A 26,918-nucleotide genomic window follows, 5' to 3' on the forward strand; every position below is an offset into this window, starting at 1 on the left:
CACAACTTCCCAACCCTACACTACACTTCATAACGAACCCCCAATCTATTCACTGACTAAATCACTGACTCTCTATACGATGCACTATTTCACTGCACTACTTCACTAACTCCTATATACACAGCACAACTTCCCAACCCTACATTACACTTCATAACAAACCCCCTCTCTATTCTGTACTAAATTACTGACCCTCTATACCCTGCATTGTTCTACTTCACTAACTCCTCTATACACAGCACAACTTCCCAACCCTACATTACACTTCATAACAAACCCCCTCTCTATTCTGTACTAAATTACTGACCCTCTATATCCTGCATTGTTCTACTTCACTAACTTCTCTATACACAGCACAACTTCCCAACCCTACACTACACTTCATCATGAACCCCTCTCTATTCTGTACTAAATCACTAACTCTCTATACCATGCACTATTTCACTACACTACTTCACTAACTCCTATATACACAGCACAACTTCCCAACCCTACACTACACCTCATCATGAACCCCTCTCTATTCTGTACTAAATCACTGATTCTCTATACGATGCACTATTTCACTGTACTACTTCACTAACTCCTATATACACAGCACAACTTCCCAACCCTACACTACACTTCATAACGAACCCCCTATCTATTCACTGACTAAATCACTGACCCTCTATACCCTGCATTGCTCTACTTCACTAACTCCTATATACACAGCACAACTTCCCAACCCTACACTACACCTCATCATGAACCGCTCTCTATTCTGTACTAAATCACTGATTCTCTATACGATGCACTATTTCACTGCACTACGTCATTAACTCCTCTATACACAGCACAACTTCCCAACCCTACATTACACTTCATAACAAACCCCTCTCTATTCTGTACTAAATCACTGACCCTCTATACCCTGCATTGCTCTACTTCACTAACTCCTATATACACAGCACGACTTCCCAACCCTACACTACACTTCATCACGAACCCCTCTCTAATCTGTACTAAATCACTGACCCTCTATACCCTGCATTGCTCTACTTCACTAACTCCTATATACACAGCACAACTTCCCAACCCTACACTACACTTCATAACAAACCCCTCTCAATTCTGTACTAAATCACTGACTCTCTATACCCTGTATTGCTCTACTTCACTAACTCCTATATACACAGCACAACTTCCCAACCCTACATTACACCTCAAAACAAACCCCTCTCTATTCTGTACTAAATCACTGACTCTCTATACAATGCACTATTTCACTGTACTACTTCACTAACTCCTATATACACAGCACAACTTCCCAACCCTACACTACACCTCATAACAACCCCCTCTCTATTCTGTACTAAATCACTGACCCTCTATACCCTGCATTGCTCTACTTCACTAACTCCTCTATACACAGCACAACTTCCCAACCCTACACTACACTTCATCATGAACCCCTCTCTATTCTGTACTAAATCACTAACTCTCTATACCATGCACTATTTCACTACACTACTTCACTAACTCCTATATACACAGCACAACTTCCCAACCCTACATTACACTTCATCACGAACCCCTCTCTATTCTGTACTAAATCACTGATTCTCTATACGATGCACTATTTCACTGTACTACTTCACTAACTCCTATATACACAGCACAACTTCCCAACCCTACACTACACTTCATAACGAACCCCCTATCTATTCACTGACTAAATCACTGACCCTCTATACCCTGCATTGCTCTACTTCACTAACTCCTATATACACAGCACAACTTCCCAACCCTACACTACACCTCATCATGAACCGCTCTCTATTCTGTACTAAATCACTGATTCTCCATACGATGCACTATTTCACTGCACTACGTCATTAACTCCTCTATACACAGCACAACTTCCCAACCCTACATTACACTTCATAACAAACCCCTCTCTATTCTGTACTAAATCACTGACCCTCTATACCCTGCATTGCTCTACTTCACTAACTCCTATATACACAGCACGACTTCCCAACCCTACACTACACCTTATAACGACCCCCTCTCTATTCTGTACTAAATCACTGACTCTCTACGGTTCTATACAATGCACTATTTCACTGTACTACTTCACTAACTCCTCTGTACACAGCACAACTTCCCAACCCTACATTACACTTCATAACAAACCCCTCTCTATTCTGTACTAAATCACTGACCCTCTATACCCTGCATTGCTCTACTTCATTAACTCCTATATACACAGCACAACTTCCCAACCCTACACTACACTTCATCACGAACCCCTCTCTAATCTGTACTAAATCACTGACTCTCTATACCCTGCATTGCTCTACTTCACTAACTCCTATATACACAGCACAACTTCCCAACCCTACATTACACCTCAAAACAAACCCCTCTCTATTCTGTACTAAATCACTGACTCTCTATACAATGCACTATTTCACTGTACTACTTCACTAACTCCTATATACACAGCACAACTTCCCAACCCTACACTACACCTCATAACAACCCCCTCTCTATTCTGTATTAAATCACTGACCCTCTATACCCTGCATTGCTCTACTTCACTAACTCCTATATACACAGCACAACTTCCCAACCCTACACTACACCTCATAACAAACCCGTCTCTATTGTGTACTAAATCACTGACTCTTGTGACACAGTTAGGTTAGGGGGTCCCTCTCCTGGGTAGAGGACTCCTTCCTTACACACACAGCAGCAGGGAAGCAGCACACCAGTCTGGATGCAAGTACAAGCTCGTCGGCGCCAGTCTTTATTGTACAATGTCAGAAATAACATAAAGAAAACATAAACACAAAACCTAGCCCTGTCGGGGCACTAACTTCACAGGTAGTTCCTTCACTACCAGAACCTGGCAGGGCCTAATGCCCTCACCAGCAACCAAGGCACAGCACAACACTTACAGATAGGTTTTCAAGTGTCTCTGAGCAAACTCCCTGTCTGCTCTCCCAGGTGAGGCAATCAGCCCTCAACACACTAGGCTTATATTGGCCACTCTCAGGTGGAAACCCAATCAAGCCTGTTACCAGGCTGCGAGAACCAAAACCTGGAGTGGCCGAGGGTGGAGCCCTCCCTCTCCTCTCACCCACAACCCCCAGGTCCCAAACCGGCTTTTCAAAAAGCCGAAACTCAAGCCTGCTACACTGCAGACTTTCTCCTGGGGATTTTAAACACATAGGACAGGAATCTGGGATAAATGTCCCTGCCACAGACCACTTTACCAGTGATCCTATCACATATCCCCCCCCTTTGTTTCGACCTATGGGGCGGAACAACTGAAGCCCCCAAACAATGAACGCGTGACAGCGCGTCTGCTTTAAACAACAGGCCCCCTAGCCTGTGTTCCACCGAAAATGTAAAAGTTTGTAACGCCCACTTTATGGCCAACGCCTCCTTCTCCACTGTGGCACCGGGTAGGCATCGAATTTTGAAACACTGTTCAACTTTCGGAAGTCATTGCAGAAACGCACACTCCCGTCGGGCTTTGGAATCAACACAATGGGACTTGACCATTCACTATGTGATACTTCAATAACCCCTAACTCTAGCATATTTTTTATTTCTTTCGACACCGATGCTCTTGGTGCTTCTGGTAACCTATAGGGCTTTAGATTAACTTTAACCCCTGGGTCAGTGATGATGTCATGTTTAACGACCGAGGTTTTCCCAGGTACGTCAGAGAACAGCACCCTATTTCTAACCAGAAACTCCTTGACCTCTCGTTGTTGAATTGCCGACAGGGTTTTTGCCACTGTCACTTCGGGAACTAAGGGCCATGGACTTACTGGAGGGGCTCGGACGGCCGACAGTACCGTTCTATCTTTCCAGGGCTTTAACAGATTTATATGGTATATGTTCCGGCTTTCTTTTCCCCGGCTCGTAAACTTTGTAATTGACCTGTCCCACTCTTTCTAAGATTTCAAAGGGCCCTTGCCATTTAGCCAAAAGTTTATTTTCCACAGTGGGAACCAACACTAACACTCTGTCCCCAGGAGCAAAGCTGCGTAACCGAGCATTGCGGTTGTATACCCTCTGCTGTGCCTGTTGAGCCTGTTTCAGGTGCTCTCTCACTATCGGCACCTCTATAATAGGCAATGGAATTAGTGGTCCCTTAAAACGTGGTCTGGGAGCATGATACTGACACTCAGGGCAGGATGCGCAAAAGTCAGATACCTCTTTATGAAGCCCGGGCCAGAAAAACCTCTGCATTATTCGCTCAGTGGTTTTCTCTACCCCTAGATGACCTGCCGTTATACGACCATGGGCCAGATCCAACACTGTTCTTCTGTAGGCTTTGGGAACTATTAGTTGTTCCACAACATCTTCCCCCTTCTTAGTCACCTGATATAACCAATCCTGACACATTGCCATGTGGGGATAGGACAAAGGACTATCAGGGTCTATGGGTTTACCATCAACTACTTTTACATTCTCCCTGGCTTTTACCAAAGTGGGGTCATTCAACTGCTCCACGGCAAAGACCTCTCTTCTGACCTCTAAATCAGGCAGATGATCCACTGGCCCAACAACACTTCCCACCTCAATGGGAGGCACATCAGTTGGCGGGCCACCGTCACGCTCCGCATTCTCTAGTTCGCCAACCATAGTAGGAAAAGGGAATAACTCTGACTCAGAAGAAACTCCCTCCTCCACTATATCGACAACCTTCTCAAGTGGACCGGGGTTGTTCACTTCTGGAACAAAACGGCTTTCCCACAATTTCCAGAAGTGAGCAAAGTCTCTCTCCAATATTGCATCGTACATCAGACCAGGCACCAAACCCACAGAAACTATAGCAGAGCCACATGGTGTCTCGATGTTCACCTCGGCAGTAACATAATATCGATTATCCCCATGTATGCAGGTCACATCAACAGTTTTCCCCTTATGCCTCAAGGGGTTCACCAGCTCAGCTTTTATAAGTGTCACCAAGCTACCAGAGTCTAACAGTGCCTCTACTCGGTTGCCATCTACAGTGAGTACACACATGTGCTTATCAGTCTCAGCCTGCCGGTCAGCCGTACAGGCTGTCTGTGCAAAGAAAGACCCCCTGCGGTAGACATGAGCAGTATCACATTGCATAGGTTCAGTTGTAAGTGAACAATTAGCGGAAATATAGCCGAAGTCACCACACCGGAAACACTGAATCATATTAATGTCTAGTCGTTTACGGGGCAAGAACCTTCCTGGCCTGGCAGGCCTGTCTCCAGGTTCTACACCCTCAGTCTTAGGTACATCCCACCGCCCAGCACCCTTCTCCCCTGGAACAGTCTTACCAGTGTCTGTGGGAGTTCGCTGGTGCGCCATCGGGGCTTGGTGGGGCATACTCCTCAGCTCCTCAGCTGCCACGTACCTCTCCACTAGCTCGACCAACTGGTCCGCGGTCTTAGGGTCTGCATGGCTCACCCACTTGCGCAGAGTCGCGGGTAATGATCGCAGGTACCGGTCCATCACGACCCTTTCCACGATCTGTGGTCCCGTCAGCGTCTCGGGCTGTAGCCATTTTGAGGACAGATGGACAAGGTCATGCATCTGTGAACGTGGAGGCTTGTCCATATGGAACTCCCAGCGGTGGACCCGTTGGGCACGAACAAAGGTGGTGACTCCCAAGCAAGTTAGGATCTTCTGTTTTAGTTTTTTATAGTCCTTGGCATCAGCCAGGCATAAGTCGAAATATGCTTTTTGTGGCTCCCCAGACAAAAAAGGTGCCACCAGACTTGCCCACTGCTCCTTGGGCCAACTCTCCCTTTCGGCCGTTCTTTCAGATGCGGCGAGATAGGCCTCCACATCATCGCCCGAAGTCATCTTTTGGAGGAAGTGACTGGCTCGTACGGAGTGAGTGGTGGTGGGAGGACCAGTAGTAACATCTCTGGGCAGGGCGACCAGGTGCTGTACCACCTCTCTTATGGCCTGGCTGTTTTCCGCTAAGGCCTGGCGGGTTTCCTCGATGGCGACCTGTTGTTGCCTCTGGGCTGTCTCCAAGGCCAACAGTTGCACCCTGGTGGATTCCTGCTGAGCCCTGGTAGATTCCTGCTGAGCTGCTGTAGCTTCCTGCTGAGCCCTGGTAGATTCCTGCTGAAGTTGGTTCGTCTCCTGCTGAAGTTTGTTCGTCTCCTGCTGAGCTCCTGTAGCTTGGAGCAAGGCCTTAATAATTTCCTCCATTTTGTTCTGGGGTGTAGGTTGGAAGTTGAACCTTGCCTCTCTGAGCATTGGCTGACGCCTCCTCTATGGGACTCCAAGGACACAGTGTTATTTCCACACTCACAAATTGGGTGTCTGTCCCTTTAATTTTTAAATGGAAAGTTTTCCTCTTGCTGCAACTTCAGTGTGTGTGGTTGCCCGCATTCTCCACCATATTGTGACACAGTTAGGTTAAGGGGTCCCTCTCCTGGGTAGAGGACTCCTTCCTTACACACAAACACAGCAGCAGGGAAGCAGCACACCAGTCTGGATGCAAGTACAAGCTGGTCGGCACCAGTCTTTATTGTACAATGTCAGAAATAACATAAAGAAAACATAAACACAAAACCTAGCCCTGTCGGGGCACTAACTTCACAGGTAGTTCCCTCACTACCAGAACCTGGCAGGGCCTAATGCCCTCACCAGCAACCAAGGCACAGCACAACACTTACAGATAGGTTTTCAAGTGTCTCTGAGCAAACTCCCTGTCTGCTCTCCCAGGTGAGGCAATCAGCCCTCAACACACTAGGCTTATATTGGCCACTCTCAGGTGGAAACCCAATCAAGCCTATTACCAGGCTGCGAGAACCAAAACCTGGAGTGGCCGTGGGTGGAGCCCTCCCTCTCCTCTCACCCACAACCCCCAGGTCCCAAACCGGCTTTTCAAAAAGCCGAAACTCAAGCCTGCTACACTGCAGACTTTCTCCTGGGGATTTTAAACACATAGGACAGGAATCTGGGATAAATGTCCCTGCCACAGACCACTTTACCAGTGATCCTATCACACTCTCTATATAATGCACTATTTCACTGCACTACTTCACTAACTCCTATATACACAGCACAACTTCCCAACCCTACACTACACCTCATAACAACCCCCTCTCTATTCTGTACTAAATCACTGACTCTCTATATAATGCACTATTTCACTGCACTACGTCACTAACTCCTATATACAGTATACACAGCACAACTTCCCAACCCTACATTACACTTCATAACAAACCCCTCTCTATTCTGTACTAAATCACTGACCCTCTATACCCTGCATTGCTCTACTTCACTAACTCCTATATACACAGCACAACTTCCCAACCCTAACTATACCTCATAACAAACCCCCTCTCTATTCTGTACTAAATCACTGACCCTCTATACCCTGCATTGCTCTACTTCACTAATTCCTATATACACAGCACAACTTCCCAACCCTACACTACACTTCATAACAAACTCCTCTCAATTCTGCACTAAATCACTGACTCTCTATACACTCTGCTCTACATCACTGCTCTAATTCACTAACTCCTAAATACACAGCACAACTACCCAACCCTACAATACCGCTATATCCTGAACTAAGTCACCACACTATATTCCAGCACTACCGGATACCAGGCCTGAGCAATCTGTGGCTCTTCAGCTGTTGTGAAACTACAAGTCCCAGTATACCCACCAATCAGCTACCCTGCACTACAACACTGCACTACTTCACTAACTCTTATATACACAGCACAACTTCCCAACCCTACAATACCGCTATATCCTGAACAAAGTAACCACACTATATTCCAGCCCTACCGCACATTAACATCCCTATACCTAGCACTACATCACTGACCCTTTCTATGCCCTCCTCTAGGTCACTGATCCAGAGGAGACAGATGGAGGCGTCCCAGCAGGTGAGAGGAGGTGGCAGTCCTTATGGTAATGCCATTGCAGATCCCGCCTATGTGCTTACAAACACACTCTATCGACGGGCCACGGCCTGGGCGTCAGATATTGCACCTGCCTTCAGACGTAGTCACTGACACGCCCCTGACTTGTAGCCACACCCCGTCCCGCTTTGCCACCCAGAAACGTCTATTTAAATTGCATTGAACTCCATGCAATTTCGATCTGCGTCTCCTGGCGGGAAATCAGATGCTAGTCTAATGTCCATATATGCCACAACTACAGATTCTTACTTTTCACATCAGAATTCCCAAGTAATAGCCGTATTACAATACAAGCATTTCAGCCACACAATAATGCATTGGATTTCTAGATACTCTATTCAAATATTTACTTATTATAGACTCTAAAGGGGGCAGTTTAATTGCTGGTGATGGGCATGAAGTGCCATGGGAACGATTAGAATGGCGGCACTCCAGGACCACTAACATCACCCATTTTCTCTAGCTCCTTGTACCGTATATGAACGCGGTGTGCGCAGCTGCACTTTACGGAGACTTGAATACAGGACAATACTGTGAACCAATACACAAACAAAAACCGTCAAAGTTGGGTAACCGAGTGGCAAAATATTTAGGGGTCTATTTACTAAGCTGTGTTAGGAGATAAAGTGAACATGATAAGGTACCAGCCAATCAGCTCCTAACTGCCATGTCACTGGCTGTGTTTGAAAAATGGCAGTTAGGAGCTGATTGGCTGGTACCTTATCACCGTTCACTTTATCCCCTAACACAGCTTAGTAGATAGACCCCTTAGAGTTAAAAAAAAACATTATTATCTGATCCTAATATTGCACCTCCGTATTACGCAGCGGTATATGAAGAATATTTCTTCACATACCGTATGGCGCTTATTGACTGGAGCTTAGGGTCCTAGTCGCAATAATTGGCATACAGTCGGTATACCAGGAGGTTTCATTTAACAAGCTAGACACAATTGTGTGTGAGCTGGGATTCCCAAGGGTCGTCTTATTAATTTTCAATTCTAGTATTATGGACAGACACATAGAATTGGGGAAGGTGCTACGATTTGATTGGCTGAAACCTCAGCACACAGAGCTTTAAGAAAAACAAAAAACATAAGTTATTATTATTCAGTGCATGCATTATCTATGGCTACAGGAAGTTCTTCAACTACCCTGTAAACCAGATAAGAAAGAGATTGTCATGTCTTATAGTTTTGTAATAATAACCTGAAATGTCCTCCACTTACGTCTGGCCAGCTGTGGGTTCATCCACCTTGTAAGAGGGAAGTGTCAGTGCAGACATATTCAGAGCCAAATGTGTCAGTAATCACAAGACAGGAAATACACTTGCTCTGTATTTCTATATATATACATACTGTATAATTACAAATATTTGTGTGTGTGTCTTCCTGCTTTCACTGTGACAGTACATAGTGCAGCTCTGCTGGAGTCTCCTCCTCTTGTGTAACCAAACACTTCCCAGGCTGCTAACCTGATCCCTCCCTGGTCTGTCCTCATCACAAGGTAGTCCTCAGGCTCCTGGGCCTGTGATAGGCTGCTAGCCTTCAGAGGGATAGAGAGAGAGAGAGCGAGCAATACTGTGTCCCTGTTGGCACCTGCCCAGAACACAAGATGCAAAGGATTCTGGGTGCAGATAAGACAGAATTAAATTGCTGGACTGCTACTAAATAGTGCTGACTAATTGTCGTCTGTGGTAATTCAGTGCCAGCTGCCCTAAAATTATTAAAAATAGTTCTGTAAAATATGCAGGTTTTAAATTTATACAGTATATATAAATATATTCTGGAAATATACTTATATATATATATACTTGCATATTCCACTGCTCTGTAAAAATGTGTTTTTCGTACTGCCCAGAGATATTTCTAGCAAAAAAATTTACTTGTTAGCTACACAAAGTTGAGGCAGCCATTGACAGCTGAACCAATTCACTAGGCACTAGACGAGATATCACTGAGGCAAGAGGTGCAAAGTACCTCATTCTGCGGGGGAGCTTACGGACTGCGGGCCTGCTTCAGTACGGATCGCAACTGCGATCGCAATAGCGATTATGCACGCAGTCTCACTGCGAAGCTATGCTAATGTCTGCGATCACTATGCCATACGCCACATAAGGACGCCCACCTTACCTTATACACATCCGTAACACGTAGCAAGACAGCGAAACCATTGACCACATCGAGTACAATCGCAGCATCACGCACACTTGGGGTCTGACCTTACTCAGGAATTGCTAACCTCATCGCAAGCGCAAGCTGCAAATGGCATTGTAGTGGCTAATTTATGCACGCCCCTGTAACAGCGTTTGAACGCACTGGCACACCTGCATTTCCCTGAACCCCCCCGTCACCTCCCCCAAACGGTACTTTCTGTCAATCACTCTGCGATGGGTCTGTGTAGTCACTGCGAATGTTCGTGCACCTGCACTGCGATGCATACGCATGCACAGAACACAGCAATCGGCCGTTTGCATGCATTATCGCAGTTGCGATCGCTGCTGAATCAGACCCTATGACAACTGATCCGCTGTGACAATAGCAGTCACTGTCTACTCACCAGATGCTCCGAATTTAAGGGGTATAAGTACTAAAGTATGGGTCTTTAGAAATTGAGATGTTGCCCATAGCAACCAATCAGATTCTACTTAACATGTATCTAGCACCTAGAAGATAATAGCTAGAATCGGTTGCTATGGACAACATCTCCCCTTCTAAAACCCGCACTTTAGTAAATATACCACTAAGGGGCTGATATATGAAAGGGCTGAAAGCCCTGATGCCTGTGAAAGTGAAAACATGCGGTTTTTGCCAGAGATGGTTTTTTTTATCACTTCAGGCCCATTTATCATACTTCCCTAATGGGTCTCTGCAGGCAATGGGGAAGTCTACATAGCCTGTACTTGTAACGAAGGGCATCCTGTCACAGTGAGTGACTACAGTGTCAGACTGAGGAGGGAACCGAAGCTATACAAGGACCTGTGTGAATTATGCATTCAGTCTGAACTTGAAGGTAAATAATGAATAATGCCACTGAATATATATATATATATATCTATCTATATATATATAATTATATATATAATTCATACATGCCTATCCTCCCGGAAGTCGCGGGAGGCTCACGATTTTTTTGGGTAACCCACCGCACCCCCGGAAGGGCAGGCACATCTCCTGCATTCTGGCCACTTCCTAGTGAAGTGGGCAAAATAAGGTGAATTTTCTTGCGGACCGGCGGGTCCGCGAGTAGGGGGCGTGGAAAAATAATGAGATTCTATTAGAATTGCATCAATTAGCTCCTCCCCCTTATTTAAATATGCATAATTCATGGCAAATTGTCACGAGGGGGTGGGGCCCTGCTTCCTACCTGCTTCTCCTCCCCGGGCTTCTCCCGTCAGCCAGTATGATATATATATATATATACACATATATATACAGTATATATATATATATATATATATATACACACATATACATATAACAGATGAAAGCGTGATCTGTCCTAAGAAGAAATATGAGATACACATGGTTGCTTAATAAAATGATGTTTGGTTAATAGGCACAAATCTTTGGAATGTGTTCAGGTCACGAGAGTATAAACCATCCACAGTGCAGGGGAAAATCATATAGAGCGTCAAACCACCGGTTTAAATGGTCACAGAACCTTTCCGTAACCTCTAACCATATGAGATGTGGGGCGCACATTATCCTATAGATTATTTCATTTTATTTATGTATTAACCTTTCTGAATTTCCTTTTTCATTTCTATGGAGTCAGTAAACTGCCTTATTTTTTTTTTTATAGCATCAGCTTCAGTCCAGATTACTGTGTGATGTGTGTGAGTTTTACAACTGTCATAAATAGCCTTTTGCATTGTGGAAGCCTTTATAGCAAAGGGAATGTATCATCATCATCTGTTATTTGTAAGGTGCCACAGCCACAAATCTCTGCAGTGCCGGAACGTCAGAGTTACAGATCACATAAAATACAATTCCACATAAAAATATAACAAATTAAGACCAGGTTGAGGAAGTAGGTTAGTAGGTGCAGAAGTAAAGGTGCCCACACACATAGCGATCTGCACACGATCAGCCGATGTTTACGATTTGTGTACGATTTCCCTTGAAACTCTCCCCGGCAGCTCTGCACACGATCTGCACACGATCTGCACACAATTTGGTGTCCAATCTTCAAACGATCTCTCCTGCATCCAGACTGTCACAGTGCATCATTTTCTAGATTGTCAGATCTGCCCTACTGCACGGCCGATCTGAAGATGCGATGTCCGACCAGCGGGGACGCGCATCGTATCGTGATCGTGAGTGGGGACTCCCAATTTACTCAGGATTTGCCCATATGTTGTTCCAATGTGTCGGAATCGGCCAGATCAGGTAAAATATCGCTATGTGTGTGGCCAGAATAAGACAGAGGCTAGGCAGGGAGGTCCTGCTGGAAGGAGCTTACAGTCTCAAGGATTTTATCATATGTAGTAATAAAAATGCATTATGCTTATATTTATTTAAAAAAAAAACATTGGTTTGACCAAAGTTTCATCAATTATTTACCTTTAAAATGAGTATTGCTTGGAGTTCCTACCTAAATATATTCTGATCTTGTCATCTCTTTCAGGCGCTCAACCAGATGTCCCCAAACTCTGTGAAGCTGTCATACTTTCTCCAACGTTCCGGCTTACTATCACGTCTCTGCATAAAGCAAGTTTGAGATTTCTCACACTACACTGTTGCCTCCTCCTTCTTGTCTAGCTGGATAGTGTTAATGAAATTATAGTTACATGTTAAAATGTACAAATATTTTCAGAACAAAAGGCAATACTATTTACTCCATGTTCTAGTCTATACCTATGGCAGTAAATAAATATACATATATAATGCAGCCAAATGTCCTGGAATTGAATATCTAAGCAATTAAGAATACTAGTATGGAATCCAGATGGAAAAGATTTAGGGGTCTATGTATCAAACTTTTTTCATAACATTATGAAGAAATTGCAGTTTTTGCATAATTTTATGAACTGTTGCTATGTACTAATAACACAATGCAGGAGATTTCACATAGTAAAGTCCATTTTCACAGAAATCTAAATTTTCTCAATGGGGACTACGATCCAAAATTCAAAAAGTGAAGCTATTTGAAGTTTGGTCACAGGATGTAACTTGCACGGACAGCGGTTACTGTAAACGCTGTCCCTACGAGTTCCACTTTTTACATAGCGGGGATATTTTAATTAAAAATTAAAACATCCGCCGCATTGCAAAACTTTGATAATCACAGAATTAATACACAGGCCCCTTATTTTGTTGAAAATGTTCAGTATTCTAGTAACTATTGTGAAATATATTGCTTTATGGAAGGCAGCGGTCAGGAAATGTGCTAATAACAGTCTCAATACTTATTTACAATATTGTTAAAACTGTCCAAGGTTTCTCAATCCTCTTATACAGTATAATTGTATTGTATTTGCCATTTAATGATACATCAACTTTTGTAAGATTTATGTAACAATATTGCAACTTCAGGACATGAGTGTAGCAGAGCCTGCGATAAGCAGCATACATAATAAATGCTCTTGATATAAAACAAAAGGCAAGAAGAAAAACTCAGCTGCATATAACAATAAGTGTAAAAAGATTGAAAAACTTTGCTACAGCGACAACTATCAGAGGAGATGATAATCATGGAGCCACTAGTGTGCTAAGTGCGGAACAGCAAAAAATTAGTGCGAAAAACAGTTGATGTGGTTAATCTAATGCACTTGTGGTTTTACACATCCTGTAACATATATATAAAATGGTAATTTCAAAGAACTGCATTGTAGTTTTTCTGTACAGTATTCATAGTAAAGTCCAATTTAATAAACATATTAATGTTGTTATTTAACAACTTTTGTTTCAGATGCTGAAGACATGGTTTTGCTGTGTTTGTTTTTTTAAATTCACTTTTATTTTATCCTTTCCTGCGCCTCTCTTCTCCCCTGTTTCTCCCCATCTTTCTCTCTTTCCCATGTTCTGTCCCCATGTATCTCTTTCTACCTTTTGGCCAGGTCCCTACGGTGGTTGCTATGTTCGACAATATGGGTATGCTAGGTCCAATGTGCACTCACGCATGCCAAGTGGCTTATATACAGTAATTTTTAGCATTACTCCGTTTTATCATATAGATATAGAGGACGTGATGTACTAAATGGAAAATGCGCTAAAAACCCTGTTTTGGGGGTTTTACAGCATTTTCCATATGTACTATTGGGTGGCTACTGGCACTTCAACGCGGAGGGTAATGCCAGCTTTTGCTGGCGTTACCCTATACAAGCCTATGGGCTTCTACCGCATCGCGCTGGTATGAGGGATGCCGCACAGTAGTGAACAATGTATTAAGTCTGTGCATGCGTCTGAGCCACGCTGCTTTAGTGTGCACCTCTGAATCAGGCCAATTGTGTGTTATGGGAGTGTCGCAGGCATGACGCTGGTAGTGGTTGCATGCAGAGACACTCAACTGCTCGCATAGGAGGCCATACCAGGGTTGGCCATTGGTAGGTTAACCATGTATGAAACCATCAGCTGTGAACCGTCAATGGTTTCATCCACTGATGGCCATCCCTGTTTTAAGACTGGCAAGGCCGCGGGCTAATCAGGGAGTGGGGGAGGGGCTTCATGGGCCATGTCGAGGGCACATGGAGAAAAAGCAAACAAACATCATTGGTTCTGTGCCATTGATTGCGGTGAACTATTGGATCTCCGTCATCAATGGAGAAACCATCGGTCATTGATGGTTACGGGCGGGCGTCTCAGTCATTGCACAATCGGATGCTCGGGTGTATACCAGGGAAGGGTTTTGTAGTGGCATTTGCATAAACTCGCAGACGGACGACTGTGTCAAAAGATGCAAAATCTTCTTTGCATCTGAATGAGAAGCAGGTTCTTAGTGTTTTTGCATGTGGGGTAAACACTGGCTGCTTTACTAAAGCTTTATTATTACACTGCCATTTAGATTTCAGTTTGGACACACCCCTCCCACATCTAAATGTCTCTGCACATGTTATATCTGCCCCACCTGCAATGCAGCATGGTTTTGGCAAGGTGCAAAGTTATTTGCTCTTTTTTGTTTTTGTTGTTTTTCTCCCTACTCAGAATCCATACTATAGTGTCACCATATTACACATAGCTTTATTGAACATATCTAATCATCCACATCCACTCCTATAACATGGAGTTTACAGTCTATGGGCCTGATTCACTACGCAATATAGCGTATTTTGGGCGAAAAAAAAAAATAGTTGAAAAAAGATAATAAGCCATTTTTTTCCCCGGAAATTACTGTTCCACGTAAATTGGGTATACGTTAAAATGGGTGCAAGTATATTTTCGTGTCATCAAAATGCAATTTTAAAAACCATTAAAAAACCGTCTGCTGTGACCGCGTGCGATGTTTAAAACACTTGACGCATCCATACCGCCCCCCGAAAAATCAGACCCAATACGCTGAAACCATTTTCAACTTTTTTTTCGCCCAAAATTTGGTCGGTCGTTTTTCCCCAAAGTGCGCAACTTACGATTTTTTTCTGATAATTTATCATCAATAGGGTTCAAAGGGTTCTGAAAGAAATCCCCACATTTTTAGCCAAAAATAGGGATTTTGCATTTTTTTCTACTGGTCTGGGATGGAGAAAACATTTCTTCAGTTTTTTTCGCCTGTTGCCGTTTTCACCTGTTTTTTGGCCAAAATGTAGCCTTTTTTTTACGAAAAAAAATGTCGTTTTCGCTGCAAATTGAATACGGCCCACAGCCGTCTAGCCATCACAATTTGGACCTTGCCAAAGTCACTCAGATCCTGACACTTGTCAATTTTTTTCTGCTTCCAACACATCAACTTCAAGAACTGACTGATCACTTGCTGTCTAATATTATCCCACCCCTGGACAGCTGCCATTGTAACGAAATAATCAGTGTTATTCACTTTCACCTGTCAGTAGTTTAATTGTTGTAGCTGATCGGTATATACTGTATACAGCAGGGACGGGGTGGGATAGCGAGAGGAGGGGGGTCTGAGCAGCAGATGGACTCAGCATATGATGTGTCTGTCATTTACACTAGTGCATACATAGCCCCCAATTAGTTGTCCAAATACCGGTATCTTTGGGCCTGATTCACTACGGATCGCAATTCTGCTTATACGCATGCAGCGCAGTTGCTAATATCAGCGGAGCTATTTAAATGTTTGCATTCACATTGCGATCGCAGCCTGACATAAGGACGCCCACTTCCCTTACTCACATCCGTATACTAGGGGAACACAGCGAAACAATCGGTAACATCAAGTAACATCGGACCCATATGCACACTTGCACAAGCCCTGACCTTACTGAGAAATTGCTACCAGCCACGCACGCTATCAGTGCTATGGGTGCTTATGGCCACGCAGTGGATAATTTATGCACGCCCATGCAACGGCGCTGAAACACACTGGCACGCCTGCGTTTGCCCGACCACCCCTCCGTCACCACCCACAAAAGGCACTTCCTGTCAATCACTCTTCTCTGGGTCTGCGTAGCCTCTGCAATCGCAATTCCGAACGCAATTGCTAGTTCGCGCACGTGGATTGCGATGCATACGCATGCGCAGTAGGCAAATATCAACTGATTGCGTACGTATTAGCATCTGCAGTCCTTGCTGAATCAGGCCCTTTGTCCCAACTCACAGAGAGTTGGAGACATCACCAGAGAATTATGATACCAGGTAGCCACCAAAAAAAATTTGTTGTTGTTGGGGGTAGACCTTTTGCCAAACATGGTGTGACCACACCCCTTTTTTGTGTGCACACTGCAAATTTGCATATATAGACAAATCTACATTACAAATAAAAGGACTAATGCTACAATTCATCTAAGCTGAACAGACAATTCAGCCTTGGAAAAAACATCTTCAATTTTGTTCCGTCTTTCAGTCACACAATCATTTACCATTAACCAAGAATGCAATGTGTAAAACAGAGTGTTCACTCTGGGCTGTGACACAGAAAAGGACTTATCCGGAGGTTCATGTTGCCCGGGGTCTCGCAGCAGGCAGTAAGCTGCTCTTTGCAGTAATACGCACAGATTGACGTGTTTCCCTTCAATGAAGGATTTGTATTCAGGCAAAGAATATAGCTGGAGGAACATAGGCCCTGATTCAGAGCCGGATGCTCTGACCAGAGCGCTCCCTCTGAATCAGGGCCCACCTCCATAATTATGGAGCGTCCTCCTGGACGCTCGTATAGCTGTGGGTCACCACCCACAGCCTATACGAGCGTGCAGGTTGATGGTCGCGATGGTCTTGACCATCGCGACCATCACCACTGCGAGCCGGAGCCTGCGGTTGAGTTTCTCAACCGCAAGGCCCGGAGTGATTTTGGCTCTATCAGAGCCAAAATCACTCCCACTGACATCACTAGTGATGTCAATGGGGCCGGCTTCTGACGGTAGGCGTTCCCTTGGGAACTCCCCCGTCTGGGCGGCACGCCCACCAAAGGGGGCGTGCTGTCAATCAACATCGACAACACACCCCCTTTGATCAGACACAATGAGCGAAGGAAAGTCCTTCGCTCGTCGCATCTCGCGCATGCGCATGATGGAGCTCCCTCCGTCGTGCGCATGCGCAGTGCTCACCATCGACCCACTTGCGAGCGGACAGCCGCTCGCGAGTGGGTCTGAATTAGGCCCATAGATTTATCAAAGACACTAATTCATTTTTACTGATAGCAGCTCCATTTAATTACTCTTTATGTATCTGTTGTATATGATGACATTTCCCTGGGAATTTTATACATTGCAATCTGTGATGCTGTTTTGTGCAATGCTCTATAATTATATTGCTGCCTGTGAGGCTGATTCTGAACGTCTCTGATTCATTACGGATCGCTATTGTGATCACCACTGCCATTACGCACGACGCAGGTCCACTGCGAAAATATGCTAATGTTTGAAATTGCAATGCCGTCACAGTCTAACATAAGAATGCCCACATCCCCTTACTCACATCCATAATAGCGAAACCATCGGTAACTTCGAGTACCATCGTAGCCTCACGCACAGTTGCACAAGGTCAGATCTTACTCAGAAATTGCTAACCTCGTCGCATGCAGTGGGAGCCCAAGCTGCGTATACAGTTACCATCGCAGTGACTAATTTATGCACGCCGCTGTAACGGCGTTCAAACGCACTGACATGCCTGCATTTTGCCGACCACCCTCCCTGTCACCATGGGCGCAGAGAGGGGGGGAGCGGGTACTAATTACCCGGGCCCAAATTTTCTGGAGGGGCCCGGGTCTGGCGACGATCCCCCCTCCCTCTTACATCAAAACAGCCCAGCATACGCTGCTGTGTGCTGGGCTGCACTAGGAGACTGCAGCCGCAGCAGTCTCCTATGCCTGTGGGGGGAGCAATCACACTGATCGCGCTACCCACTGGCTATGCGCCGGGATAAGGGGCTCACAACATCCCCCTCCCCAGCGCTCATCGCTGCTTCGCGGTGCTACAAAAAAAAATATTCCGGGCCCGGCGCGGAGGGATGACTGTCCCATTTTCTGGGCATGCCGAAGGCAGTGGCTGTGTCCTACATCACTGGCTCCGGCATCCTATCCCTGGTGCACAAGATCCATCCAAATACAGGCATATCTACACGTGTGTACAACCCTGGTGATCAAAAGGCATCCAACCTTGTCCCAGTGGTTGCATCGTCTTGAGCGTCTTCTACCATGTCTCAGCGATCATGTGAGGATCACGTCTGGCAGCAATGTCTCAGCAGCGGCCTTTCTGTGATTATTTCCCCACTATACCTAATCCTAATCCCTACTCCTAACCATCCTGGCGGTGCCTAACCCTTACCCCCGCCACCCCACAGCCTAACTCTAACCTCCCCCCGCAGCCTAATCTTGACCATCCCGGCGCCGCCTAACCCTTGTGTACATATGGTGTACAACCATACGTACGAATGTGAAAGGACTGAGAGGCCCACTCAGAGCATTTATAGACGCTATCAGGGCCGAAACTAGGATAACTGTCACCCGGTGCAAGGCAGCAATTTTGCGCCCCCTCCCTTCCTGTACCTGAAGTTTGTCCTTGCTTGTCCATGCGGACGGCTGGCATAAACCCCCTGGCAATGAGCATAAACCCCCCTGGCCAGTAAGGACCTCTAGCATTTGTCTCCTCTTTGGCGGCGGCCATTTTTGGATGGCCGTTTTCTGAGTCTGCAGCCGCCAAGCCACCTTGAGTCAGCTTTTTTCACCCCCTTCAATCTGGCACCCGGTGCACGTGCACCTCTAGCCCCCCCCTAGTTGTGGCCCTGGACGCTATGATACCGTTTGGTGCGTCTTTAGACACCACCATCGGTCGCACTACCGGGATTTGCACCACCTCTATGGTAGACGCAAACACTTCAGTGACACATACGCGACACTTCCATAACACGCCCGTAAGACGTAGCATTCTCCATGCACCTGAAAAACCGCCTCCCAGTCACCACCCAGGAGCACCCAGCACATTTCCAAGCCTAACTGATACTGCACCTCTCAATCACAACTACGCCTTTGTGCGTACACACTGTGTAATAATGCACTCTATGAGTTTGTAAGGTTTTGTACAACTCAAGTCCGTCAGCATCAGCATGTGACTCAGGATTAGGCGCACTGTATCTGTGTGACTCTATGCATGTTTGTGCTTGTCTGGGTTTCTTTGACTGTGCATGTCTGTGTGACATTGTGTGTGTCTGTGTGTGACTGTGCGTGTCTGTGTGACATTGTGTGTGTCTGTGTGTGAGTATGCATGTCTGTGTGTGACTGTGCATGTCTGTGTGACATTGTGTGTGTCTGTGTGTGACTGTGCATGTCTGTGTGACATTGTCCGTGTCTGTGTGTGACTGTGCGTGTCTGTGTGACATTGTGCATGTCTGTGTGTGACACTGTGTGTCTGTGTGTGACTGTACGTGTCTGTGTGACATTGTGCGTGTCTGTGTGTGATTCTGCATGTCTGTATGTGACTGTGCATGTCTGTGTGACATTGTGCATGTCTGTGTGTGACTGTGCGTGTCTCTGTGTGACTGTGCATGTCTTTGTGACATTGTGCGTGACTGTGCGTTTCTGTGTGACATTGTGTGTGTCTGTGTGTGATTCTGCGTGTCTGTGTTTCTTTGACTGTGCATGTCTGTGTGATTCTGCGGGTCTGTGTGTGACAGTGCATGTCTGTGTGAAATTGTGCGTGTCTGTGTGTGATTCTGTGTGTCTGTGTGTGACTGTGAAAGTCTGTGTGTGACTCTGGGTATCCAGGTGGAAGATCTACAGTGACTAAATAGACAGTCAACATTAGATGGCCGACAAGCAAATGATAACACATGGTTTTTTCATGATTTTTAGGGTTAGGGTTAGGCACCTAGCGGTGGGTTAGGACTAGGGTGAGGATTAGTGTTAAAATAACAAATACAAATTGTATCAACCTTTTCTATGTTGACCAACTGTGTGTTGACATTCTGACCTTGTTGACTTATCTCCGTGTCAACTATTCATCAGTTAACAATTTGACCCTGTCTGTTGACCTATTAACTGTCTAGCTAGATACTGTAAATGAATGCACACCCGTGACTCTGTGTGTGTCTGTATCAGTATGACTCTGGCCCATAGACGCAGCCCTGTGTTAAATACCCCGGTTTCCCCAAACCCTTAATCCAGCTCTAGATTGTGCTGGTGCAAGTGTGTGCTGATTATGAGGACAGCTATGAAGCCATGTGTATGGATATGGGCGGAGCGGTCAAATATCCGCTTTTTTCTCCATGCATGGAATGTGGGTATAATTACAGCCCATGGACTTGATTCCAAGTCGGACTCAGCCATGGCCATCTTTTTATCTTTTGCCACAGTTGCACCTTCCTTGATGTAGATCTGTGCGTCCGAATGTGCTGAGACGCCCGCCCTCAGCGTCCATAGACGCTGAAATACTGCTTTGGCAGGAGCAGTTTTGCCGTCCGAGTATGGACTCCTATGTGATTGGCTCAGCGTCTCTGTACGCAAATGTTTTCAGTGGCATGCCCGTGACACTCCTGCGACACTCCCATAAGGCGCAACATTTCCTTGCATCTTTTTAACCACCCCCCATAACCTGGCAGTTATCATCCAGGAAAACCGTGTGTACAGATCTGTACTGCAACTGTACGTACAAAATCGGAACGTATGCGCAGTGCAACCCAAGCGCGTGTGCATACGAAAAACATCCCTCCACTGCGTCCGTCTCAGAATCAGGCCCCCATAAGTTTGCTTTATAAATGAGGTGCACATGCTCCTAGGTAAAAAAAAAAAAAAAAGAAATACATATAAATCATCTAGACATCGACATATATCAATTTAGCACCAAGGTTATGTATTTTACTTGCCTTTTATGCTACTTTTTTTCTTTTTTTTTTATAGCTGATTCATTTGTGTGCTATTTTCAGTATGAATATCAGCACAGTCATGAATCATGGTCTGTTCACTGAGGACACTGGGACCCTGTACTGGAAGCCCAGGATACACATTTCCTTCTCTGCGCATATCAAAGTGGTGTAAAATGTACAGTGTACTTGCAAAATGACAGACAAGAATAACTTGCGTAATGGCAGCAATTATTAGTACTAGCTTATAAAGGAAAATAGACACAGTATTAGTCAGAAGTGTGAAAACTATAGTTAAAGGAAAAATGAAAAAAAAAATGCATTTGTATATCTTAAAAGAATATTATAAGGAAACTAGATTATTTGCATAATTAAATAAGATTGCATTTTTTGTAAGTCATTTAGAGCACAAATCTATTATCTACATGTATTGCTTTGTTACTGTGATCAACCTCTTTAGGGGATGTAGTCGACATCCCTACAGTCAGAATCCCATGCTCACAATACCGGCAGCGGGATCCCGACGGGTCAGAATGCAGACAACTTCTAACGCTATGAGGGCTAGGGTTAGGCTACGGGAGGGGAGGAGTTAGGGTTAGGCTGCAGGAGTGGAGGGTTAGGGTTAGACTACGGGAGGGGAGGGTTTAGGGTTAGGCTGCAGGAGTGGAGGGTTAGGGTTAGACTACGGGAGGGGAGGGTTTAGGGTTAGGCTGCAGGAGTGGAGGGTTAGACTACGGGAGGGGAGGGTTTAGGATTAGGCTGCAGGAGTGGAGGCTTAGGGTTAGGCTACGGGAGGGAGGGGTTAGGGTTAGGCTGCAGAAGTGGAGGGTTAGGCTGCAGGAGCGAAGGATTAGGGTTAGGTTGCAGCAGGGAAAATACTTACCGAAATTCACTGGCATTTTAAATGTCGGGATCCCGCTGCCGGCATTCTGACTGTAGGGATGCCGTACCCAACCCCTCTTTAGTAAATTATTATATCCTTCAGGTATCACTGTTGCTATGACTATGATAATGTCTAGTCAGTGACTGAAAGATAGCAGCATTGGAAAGAACATGCTTGCTACTTTCACGTTAATAGACTAACTTATTATATTGTATATAATTTCACATTAAAAATATTGGGGGAGATGTATGATCCTGCAATATGGGGGTACAGTGGTATCAGTGTATGTTATATGCACTGATACCGCTTCTCCCCAATGTATAAATGTGGGGTTGGGTGGTAATGCACACGGGCCCCCTCCTCCCTTAATACGCCCCCTTGGCAGACAAGATGTTTATACCTCTCATCAGTGCTGCTTTCTGCTTCTCCTCGATAAAGAGGATAAATAGGAAGAGTTATACATCTCCCCCATTGAGTGATATAAATAACTGGGCCAATGCACTTAAAGAGATGTTATAGGGGATGAATCAGTTTTGCGTGACTCCGATGATTTGCATACAACTCCGATGCCCGCAAGATCTGCTCACGTGCAGGTCTCCTTCTGCGAGTTAGTTTGCAGTGCCAGACGCCGCAGCCTGATTTGGGGGGGGGGGGGGGGCAGCATCAGGCAGCGTCCCAGGAAATGGGGGAGTGTCATGCTGCTTGGCATGTTTATGGAAGGGTGGTTTAGTAGATAGTGATGACTGTTCCTTTCATGCCTCTTTATATATGCCAGCCTGTCATTGCCCTTTTTATGACTCACTCAGTGTCCTTATACAAGCCCAGTGCCCTCCCTCAAGGCTTACATACCTTCACCAAAGTCCGATTGCACACTGCAGTTACATCCACGGCCGGAAGGATTACTCAATAGACGGCCTTGGGGCGGACTGGAGGAGGAACAACAAAGAGGGCTGACCTGGCATGATGCTCTGACAGTGACAACACTGGTGTCATGCCAGGGCCATCTCTTCCATTGGGCTTGTTGGGCAGTTTTTTGCAGCCGCAGACAGTTGGCAAATGTTTTTTTTATTTTTATAGCACTGTGTTTCGATCCGCGAAACCTCCTCCCAACCGCCTTCCCCCTGGTGACGAGTGACAACTCCCTCTGGGTCTAACTGGGCATTGCGTCCTTCACTAGGGTTTGGGAATGGATGTTACATGATTTCCACTCCCACTAAAACAAACAAACAAAAAAAAGTGCAATAAATACCAGGCTAGAATATATGGCACCAATACACTCAGCAGACTCTCTTGTGTACTATATGGTGGCTGTGTCATATTATTGTTCTGGGCACTACAGGTTGAGTCGCCCATATCCAAAATGCTTGGGACCAGGGGTATTTTGGATATCGGAATATTCCGTATTTTGGAATATTTGCATTTAACATTGAAATGTCTTAGGAATAGGGCCCAAATCTAAACACAGAATACATTTATGTATCATATACACATTATACACACAGCCTGAAGATAATTTTATACAATATTTTCAATAATTTTGTGGCTCAAACAAGTTAGCGTACATACATGAAATTCATTTATGTGTCATATACACCTTATACATACAGCCTATAGGTCATTTTATACTTTATTTTTAATAATTTTGTGTACAATGAACCACCAAAAAAATCTAAGTTTTCACTATCTCAGTTATGCTAAAAATATTCCGTATTTCGGAATATTCTGTATTTCGGAATATTTGGATATGGGAGACTCAACCTGTATATACACAGTACTGTAGGTAGTAATGTGCATAATTATTGCGTCATACTGAATATTATATATATCTCCTTTTACTATATACTGAGTGGATGTGAGCTGCTCTCACAGTGCAGAGAAGATGCTGTGCGGATCCTTTTACAGTGCATTGAGGAGAGACCCTCACACATTACTGTGCATTATTTTGACTGCAACTCCACTCATCTGGTTACCAGGAGCAATTACCAGTGCTCCAGCATCTGTGTTTTACACTACCGTTCAAAAGTTTGGGGTCACCCAGACAATTTCGTGTTTTACATGAATACTGACTTTTATTTACTAAATGAGTTGCAAAATGAATAGAACATATTGGGCCTGATTCAGACCCACTCGCGAGCGGCTGTCCGCTCGCAAGTGGGTCGATGTTCTGGACTGAGCATGCGCACGACGGAGGGAGCTCCGTCGTGCGCATGCGCCAGACGCGACGAGCGAAGGAAAGTCCTTCGCTCGTTGTGTCTGATCAAAGGGGGCGTGCCGTCGATGTTGTTTGAAAGCACGCCCCCTTTGGTAGGCGTGCCGGGGGCGTGCCACCCTGACAGGGGCGTTCCCACGGGAACGCCTCCCGTCAGAAGCCGGCCCACTGACATCACTAGTGATGTCAGTGGGAGTGATTTTGGCTCTGATAGAGCCAAAATCACTCCGGAGCTTGTGGTTGAAAACCTCAACCGCAGGCTCTGGCTCGCAGTTTCGATGGTCGCGATGGTCACGACCATCGCGGCCATCAAAATGCACGCTCGTATAGGCTGTGGGTGGTGACCCACAGCTATACGAGCGTCCAGGAGGACGCTCCATTTTCATGGAGGCCGGCCCTCATTCAGAGCGTGCGCTCTGCTCAGAGCGTACGGCTCTGAATGAGGGCCATAGTCAAGACATTGGCAAGGTTAGAAATAATGATTTTTATTTGAAATAATAATGTTGTCCTTCAAACTTTGCTTTCGTCAAAGAATGCTCCTTTTGCAGACCTTTGGCATTCTAGCTGTTAATTTGTTGAGGTAATCTGAAGAGATTTCACCCCACACTTCCAGAAGCACCTCCCACAAGTTGGATTGGCTTGATGGGCACTTCTTGCGTACCATACGGTCAAGCTGCTCCCACAACAGCTCAATGGGGTTGAGATCTGGTGACTGCGCTGGCCACTCCATTACAGACAGAATACCAGCTGGCTGCTTCTTGCCTAATTTGGAGGTGTGATTTGGGTCATTGTCCTGTCGGAGGAGGAAATTGGCTCCAATCAAGCGCTGTCCACAGGGTATGGCATGGCATTGCAAAATGGAGTGATTGCCTTCCTTATTCAAAATCCCTTTTACCTTGTACAAATCTCCCACTTTACCAGCACCAAAGCAGCCCCAGACCATCACATTACCTCCACCATGATTGACAGATGGCGTCAGGCACTCTTCCAGCATCTTTTCACTTGTTCTGCATCTCACAAATGTTCTTCTGTGTGATCCAAACACCTCAAACTTCGATTCGTCTGTCCATAACACTTTTTTCCAATCTTCCTCTGTCCAATGTCTGTGTTCTTTTGCCCATATTAATCTTTTCCTGTTATTGGCTAGTCTCAGATATGGCTTTTTCTTTGCCAATGTGCCTAGAAGGCCAGCATCCCAGAGTTGCCTCTTCACTGTAGAAGTTGACACTGGCAATTTACGGGTACCATTTAATGAAGCTGCCAGTTGAGGACTTGTGAGGCATCTATTTCTCAAACTAGAGACTCTAATGTACTTGTCTTCTTGCACAGTTGTGCACCGGGGCCTCCCACTTCTCCTTCTACTCTGGTTAGAGCCTGTTTGTGCTGCTCGCTGAAGGGAGTAGTACACACCGTTGTAGGAAATGTTCAGTTTCTTGCCAATTTCTCGCATGGAATAGCCTTCATTTCTAAGAACAAGAATAGACTGTCGAGTTTCAATTAAAGTTCTCTTTTTCTGGCCATTTGGAGAGTATAATCGAACCCACAAATGTGATGCTCCAGATACTCAACTAGCTCAAAGGAAGGCCAATTTTATAGCTTCTCTAACGAGCAAAGCAAAGGCGATACCAAACAACATTCCTCAGTCTGGTTCAAGGCCACAGGAGTATACTGTATCCAGTGGTGTAACTACCGTAGGTTCCGGGGGGTGCGGCTGCTATGGGGCCTGCCCTGAACCAACCTGGGCCCAGACCAACCTGGGGCCTGGACCAACTTGGGGCCTAGCCGCCCCCCCCTGCACCTAGAGTGCCAAGCCTTGGTCTGCGCACCCGCACCCTCCTCACTCCTCCCTCTCCTCGACTTACCTGCTGGCTGCTTTGTGCCTGGTCGCAGCCCCCCCTCCGAGGTCACGTCCTCCCTGTCGGCTCTGCCTCTGGCTCTCCTCATTGACTGATACTGGGAGAAGTCGTGGCCATCTCCTCCCAGTATCAGTCAGTGAGGATAAATGGAGCCGATCGAGAGAGGAGGTGTGCCTGCCCTGCGGCGCGCAACCGCAGAGCAGTTAAGTCGAGGAGAGGGGAGTGCAGGAGGGGAGGCGCGCAGACCCTGGGGGGCCGGAGGGCCTAGGGGCCCATTAACATTATGCTATGGGGCCCCCTTTGGTCTAGTTACGCCCTAACTGTATCTAAAATCTAGAGAGAAAATATTTCACTAACAAACATTATAACCAAAATGTAGCTAAACGAAGGCAAACGTCTAATTACCTAAAAGAACCTGTAATTCTATTTAATTTTTAAGTATATTCAAAATATACAAGGTGTAAAGGGTGCAATAAATTATCAAAGTGTCAACAACAGTGAAACAAATAATTAATGTGTATACGCAGGGCCGGATTGGCCATCGGGCTCTTCTGGCATATGCCAGAAGGGCCGATGGCCTTAGGACCGCCTCGAGGAGGGGGGAAGGAAGAGTTCCCCGCCC

The 26,918-nt window shown here is 45.5% G+C and overlaps 1 protein-coding gene across 3 annotated transcripts in view; it reads right to left on the reverse strand.

The window, feature by feature from the left end:
- Positions 1 to 12,609, reverse strand: part of TMEM268 (transmembrane protein 268) — a 47,948-nt gene extending 35,339 nt beyond the window's left edge. Inside the window, exon 1 of one of the 3 annotated variants that reach the window (XM_088455463.1) lies at positions 12,508 to 12,609. The gene's annotated coding sequence lies outside the window, so the exon portion shown is untranslated. Of the gene's footprint in view, positions 1 to 9,151; positions 9,272 to 12,507 lie in introns of those variants that run through there. The other 2 variants (XM_088455462.1, XM_088455464.1) reach the window with 2 other exon arrangements.
- Between the last annotated feature and the right edge of the window lie 14,309 nt (positions 12,610 to 26,918).

Source organism: Taudactylus pleione, unplaced genomic scaffold (genome assembly GCF_031769625.1).
Source record: "Taudactylus pleione unplaced genomic scaffold, aTauple2 ptg000656l, whole genome shotgun sequence".
Lineage (NCBI taxonomy): Eukaryota > Metazoa > Chordata > Amphibia > Anura > Myobatrachidae > Taudactylus > Taudactylus pleione.